At 41.3% G+C, this 6,646-nt stretch overlaps 1 pseudogene; it reads left to right on the forward strand.

Annotated features, from left to right (window-relative positions):
• The first annotated feature begins 2,228 nt into the window (after positions 1-2,228).
• On the forward strand, positions 2,229-2,814 carry LOC112909389 (E3 ubiquitin-protein ligase TRIM21 pseudogene; annotated as a pseudogene).
• The last annotated feature ends 3,832 nt before the right edge of the window (positions 2,815-6,646 follow it).

Consider the following 6,646-nt stretch of genomic DNA (forward strand, 5'->3'; position numbering starts at 1 on the left):
AAAGACTCCTAACTCGGGGAAACGAACTAGGGGTGGTGGAGGGGGAGGAGGGCGGGTGTTGGAGGGGAATGGGTGACGGGCACTGAGGTGGACACTTGACGGGATGAGCACTGGGTGTTTTTTTGTATGTTGGTAAATTGAACACCAATAAAAATTAATTAAAAAAAAAAAAAAGATCATACACCATAAAAAAAAATTAATGACATATTCTATCATATCAAGAATTTAGAAAAAGAATAGCAAATGATTCCAAATGAAGGTAAAGGAGTAAAATAATGAGAAGAGTAGCTAAGAATAAGGACAAAAATTTTTTTTAAAAAATCAATAAAGCCAAAAATGTTAATTTTTGTGAACATTGTTCAATTTTATAAATCTTAGCAACAACCACTAAGAAAAGAGATAGAAAAGGGCGGGCACATGTCGCCATTCTCAGGACACCATCACATCCTACAGACTATAAATTGATAACAGAATATTAGAACAGTTTTATTCTGATATATGAGAAAATGTAGATGAAACCGTCAAAATCCTCAAAACAGAAGCTACCAAAATGATGGAGAGGTAGAAAATGTGAGTCACCTTATGTGTATATAAAATGCAATGACATGTGATCAAAAACTGCTCTCCAACTGAAGTATGTGGAAAGTGAGAGAAACAGCAGAGTGGTGGCTGCCAGGGCTGGGGTTGTGGAAACGGAGAGGCCCTGATCAGGGTGATAGGTGGTTGATGAACAAGCTGTACATGGTTACAAGAGCACAAGTTCGAGGGATCTGATGTACAGCATGGTGACCACAGCTCATAACACTTTATCATATTTTTTAATGTTGCAATGAAAGGAGATCTTAAATGTTCTCATCACATACAAGAAAGGTAACTATGTTGTGGAATGGAAGTGTGAGCTAACTTCAAGGGGATAATCATTTTGTAATATATAAATGTGTCTGTTGAGGAGGCAACTTCCTCCACTTATGCATTTAGGATACACACACACACACACACACGCATGCAATGCATACACACATGCATATACACGTGCACACACACACTCACACAAGTGTACACACATGCATAGTCTCAAGCACACAGGCATGCACACATACACACTCATGCACACCCACATACATACACACACACAAAAATTACACAAACCTCTCCAGAGTAGAGAAAAAGAAGTAAGATTGTATCAGGCCAAGAAAACATTGACACCAAAACCTGGCAAGGAAATTACAGAATAGGAAGGCCCAGAAAGATCTCTCACATAAATTTAGATGTCAATCTCTAAAAATTGTTCACAAATAAGAATCAGTAATGCATAAAAAGAACACTACATCATAACCACACTGGATTTTGAAGGGAGAGGAAGAACAAGTAGCTTCAAATTTTAAAACTCAATAAATATAATCTGATACACTTAGAGAAAAATGACCATCTCACAAACCAGAGGGGAGGGGAGGCGGAGAGGGGTGGAACAGGTGAAAGAGATTAAGAGAGACAAACTTCCACTTAATAGGGCAGCCCCGGTGGCTTACCCAGTTTAGTGCTGCCTTTGGCCCAGGGTGTGATTCTGGGGACCTAGGATCGAGTCCTGCGTCGGGCTCCCTGCATGGAGCCTGCTTCTCCTTCTGCCTGTGTCTCTGCCTCTCTCTCTGTATATCTGTCATGAATAAATAAATAAAGTTTTTAAAAAAACATTCCACTTAATAGTAAATGAGCCTCAGGGGTGAAATATATAGTTCAAGGAATATAATCGATAGTATTGTGATAATTTTTTTGTGTGACACATGATAGCTGCACTTCATATGGTAAGCATTACATAATGTATATAATTGTTGACTTATTATGTTGAATAATATACTATTTCATATCAGCTGTACTTTAAAATTTTTTAATGAAAAAATATAAGAATAATGAAAGGGATTATAGGGGAAAGGAGGGAAAATGAGTGGGAAAAAATTAGAGAAGAAGACAAAACATGAGAGACTCCTAACTCTGGGAAACAAACAAGGGGTAGTGGAAGGGGAGGTAGGTGGGGTCTGGGGTGACTGGGTGATGGACACTGAGGAAGGCACTTGACAGGATGAGCACTGGGTGTCATACTATATGTTGGAAAATCGAACTTCAATAAAAAATATAAAAATATAAAAAATAATGAAGAAATAGCAATCTCAACAGATATCGAAAAGCTTTTGATAAAACACACCAATAATCCATAATGAAAATAAAATCTTTATGGAGTACACATCACCCTGGATGCACACACAGCCAATCCGTGGCTCATCCTTTCAGAGGATCGGAGACAAGTGAGGCTTGGAGACAGCCGGCAGGAAGTGCCTGAAAATGAAAGTAGATTTGACATGTATCTCATGGTCCTGGGTGCCCAGTGCTTTGACTCTTACTGGCTTACTGGAGGTAGATATGAGAGGAAAGGAGGCCTGGGACCTGGGTGTTTGTACAGACTCTGTACAGAGGAAGGGACACTTTTTGCTCATCCCTGGGAACGGCTTCTGGACAATTTGGCTGTGGAACAAACACAAATACGAAGCTGGCACCTGCCCCCAGACTCCCCTCCACCTTCAGGTGCCTCCATGCCAAGTTGGGATCTTTTTGGTCTGTGAGGCCCACACAGTCTCCTTCTACAACATCACTGACCATGGCTCCCTCATCTATACCTTCTCTGAATGTGCCTTTGCTGGACCTCTGTGGCCTTTCTTTGGTACTGGTTTTAATGATGCAGGAAGAAATGCAGCACCTCTTGTGCTCTGTCTGCTGGAGGTGGGATCGTAGGGATCCAGGAGCAGTGGTGGCACTCTCTGAACACCGACACTGCCACTGTTGGTGTCTTTCTCAGCCACTGACTCTCTGCCTCATTTCCCCAGAGGCTCTGAACCACTTTGTTTCTGTAGAGGTGTCAGGATACCAGCACGCAGATTGCAGCAGGGAATTCACTGAAAATCTACATAAAATGACTTTCAACATCAAACAAACAAACGAAAACAGAAATAAAGGATATTTCCTACAATTGATGAAGGCATGGTAGTAATCAGCACCTAGACATCATCTTTCAAGGCGAGAACTTGAAGTAATGCTCTCTGTGATGGGGAATGATCCAAGTATGTTTCCTCTGACCATGTTTGTTCAGCACATCATTCTATTCATTTAATTGGAGGTGCCACCAATTCAATGAAGCAAAAAAAAAAGTGATAAGTACTAAATTACTTAATATTGTATTGCTCCCAGATTACACATTTATGTGGATAGAAAATGAAAAAGTAATATAAAGATGTATTACCAGAGTTTTCCAGATTTACTGGATATATGGCCAATATTTACAAGTCCATTGCATCAGACTTCTGGTTCTGGATGCAGATGAACTAGGTGAATGTCTTCCCATTCCTTGAGTTTATACTCATGACACTGATTTTGTGTTTCTGACATCCATAGTCGTAAGAGAATAAATTTATGTTGTTTGAAGACCCCAAGTTTGTGGTCATTTGAGGCAGCAGCAATTGGAAGCTCATTCAACCACGTCAATCTTTTTAATTAGTTTCTTTTTATTTAATTAAAAAATTTTTAAAGATTTTATTTATTTATTCATGAGAGAGAGAGAGAGAGGCAGAGACACAGGCAGAGAGAGAAGCAGACTCTGTTCAAGGAGCCCGATGTGGGACTTGATCCTGGGACTTCAGAATCATGCCCTGAACTGAAGGCAGATGCTCAATCGCTGAGCCACCCAGGCATCCCTTGATTAGTTCTTTTAAAAAAATTTTTCTTATTGGACTTCAATTTGCCAACAAATAATATAACACCCAGTGCTCATCCCGCCAAGTGCCCCCTCAGTGCCCATCACCTAGTCACCCTGTCCCCCCGCCCACCTCCCCTTCCACTACCCCATGTTTGTTTCCCAGAGTTAGGTGTTTCTCATGTTTTGCCACCCTCACTGATATTTTCACTCATTTTCTCTCCTTTTTCCTTTATTCCCTTTCTTTTTAAAAATTTATTTATTTTTATTTATTTTTATTTTTTATTGGAGTTCAATTTACCAACATAGCATAACACCCAGTGCTCATCCCATCAAGTGCCCCCCTCAGTGCCCGTTACCCAGTCACCCCCAACCCCCGCCCACCTCCCTTTCCACCACCCCTTGTTCATTTCCCAGAGTTAGGAGTCTCTCATGTTCTGTCTCCCTTTCTGATATTTCCCACTCATTTTTTCTCCTTTCCCCTTTATTCCCTTTTACTAGTTTTTATATTCCCAAATGAATGAGACCATATAATGTTTGTCCTTTTCCGATTGACTTATTTCACTCAGCATAATACCCTCTAGTTCCATTCACGTCGAAGCAAATGGTGGGTATTTGTCGTTTCTAATGGCTGAGGAATATTCCATTGTATACATAGACCACATCTTCTTTATCCATTCATCTTTCGATGGACACTGAGGCTCCATCCATAGTTTGGCTATTGTGGACATTGCTGCTATAAACATTGGGGTACAAGTGTCCTGGCATTTCATTGCATCTGTATCCTTGGGGTAAATCCCCAGCAGTGCAATTGCTGGGTCGTAGGGCAGGTCTATTTTTAACTCTTTGAGGACCCTCCACACAGTTTTCCAGAGTGGCTGCACCAGTTCACATTCCCACCAACAGTGTAAGAGGGTTCCCCTTTCTCCGCATCTTCTCCAACTTTTGTTGTTTCCTGCCTTGTTAATTTTCCCCATTCTCACTGGTGTGAGGTGGTATCTCATTGTGGTTTTGATTTGTATTTCCCTGATGGCCAGTGATGAGGAGCATTTTCTCATGTACTTGTTGGCCAGTCTATGTCTTCTGTCTTTTGCCCATTTTATTGCACAATTTTCTTCTACTTTCTCAGTGTGGTTGAATATACATTTCATAAAATTACCGCATTAACCTTTCATTACTAAGGTATGTAATTCAGCAGTATGAAGTACATGTACCATGTTAGATAATCATCATCACTCTCCATTTCCAGAATATTCTTGTTACCCCCAAAGGATAGTCCCTGACCATTACATAACCACCCCTGTGTGCCTTTGCCACCAGCCCCTGGCAATCTCTGTTCCAATACCTGTCTCCTGAATTTGCATTTTTGGTTCCTATAAGTGGAATCACACAATATTGACCTTTGCGTCTGGATTTCTTTACTTAGCACAGTGTTTTCAAGGCTCAGTCACATTGTTCATTCTTTTACTTTTAACCTACTTATGTGATTATGTTTGAAGTGAATTTCTTATAGAATGCAAATAGATTATTTTTTATACTTGTTTTTCTTCAACTCATCTTACCATCTTTGTCTTTTAAGTGTTGTGTTTACATCATATATATATAATATGATTGGTGATGAGATTTTTTAAAAAAAATATTTTATTTATTTATTCATGAGAGACACAGGCAGAGAGAGAAGCAGGCTCCATGCAGGGAGCCCGACTTGGGACTCGATCTCGGGTCTCTAGGATCAGGCCTTGGACTGAAGGTGGCGCTAAACCGCTGAGCCACCAGGGCTGCCCGGTGATGAGATTGTTATTAGATATATTTTGTTTTTGCTCATCCTCTCTTTTGCTTGTTCTTCTATTTCCATTTTCTGCCTTTTCTTGGCTTTAAGAAATATTTTTAGTATTCCAATTTATTGTCCCTATTGGGGTTTTAACTATACATCGGGTGCTCTTTGAGTGTCTGTCTAGACGTTATCATAGCATACCTAACTTAACAGTCAGGTTAGAATTAGCATTTTATATCTTCCTGTGAAATGTGGGAAAACCATGAACATCTAAATGATGTGCCCTCACACCAACAACGTTGTACTTGTTATATGTATTGTAATTTAGACACGTCCAGGTCAGTGTTAGGGGCAAGAGATGGAGGACAGGCAGGTAAGTCCTCCTCAGACCTCCTGCTTCCACTCAACAGGCGCTCTGAACAGCTGGGAGGCAGAGAGGGTCAGAGAGGGTCAGGGCTGCTGGTGACCAGTGTTGGAGGGGCCTTGGATGGACAGTTGGGAAAATGAGGGGAGAAGGGCACCTTTGCAACTCTCCATCTGATTCCTTTCCAGGGACCCTCCCCAAAGCCTCCATTTGGGCTGACTCAGACCTCATGGTCAGTAAGGGGAGCCCTGTGACCATCTGGTGTCAGGTTTCTCTGCAGGCTGACATCTACTCTCTGTACAAAGAGAAGGACTCTGGATCCTTGTCCATGAAGATCTCACAGGCTTTCAGCAACAAGGCCAGTTACTACATTGAATCCGTGAGCCCACACTATGCAGTGAATACCAGTGTGCATATCAGAGCAGGAATGGTTGGTCACAGTGGAGTGATCTCCTGACCCTGAAGGTTAGAGGTAAGGGCAGGAGCTGGACTCTCCCCTGGGGCCCCTTCTCCAGGCAGAAAGGAATGTAGTGTGGTCTCAGGGGACCCCTCCTCACAGTTCACAATACATGGGGTACCTGAGGTGATTGAGATGGCATTAGCTAGTTTCAGAAACTTCTAGGACATGAGAGATGGGATTATTTAAGCATTCCTATATCTCCTCAACCACAGACTCTATTTTTGATTCTCAGGAATAGCTAATACCCTCAGACCATCACAGAAGAAGTTAGAGTACAAGAGGAATGGTTATGGAGAAATTCTAAGTTAT

The sequence above is a fragment of the Vulpes vulpes genome, chromosome 1 (genome assembly GCF_048418805.1).
Source record: "Vulpes vulpes isolate BD-2025 chromosome 1, VulVul3, whole genome shotgun sequence".
Taxonomy (NCBI): Eukaryota; Metazoa; Chordata; class Mammalia; order Carnivora; family Canidae; genus Vulpes; species Vulpes vulpes.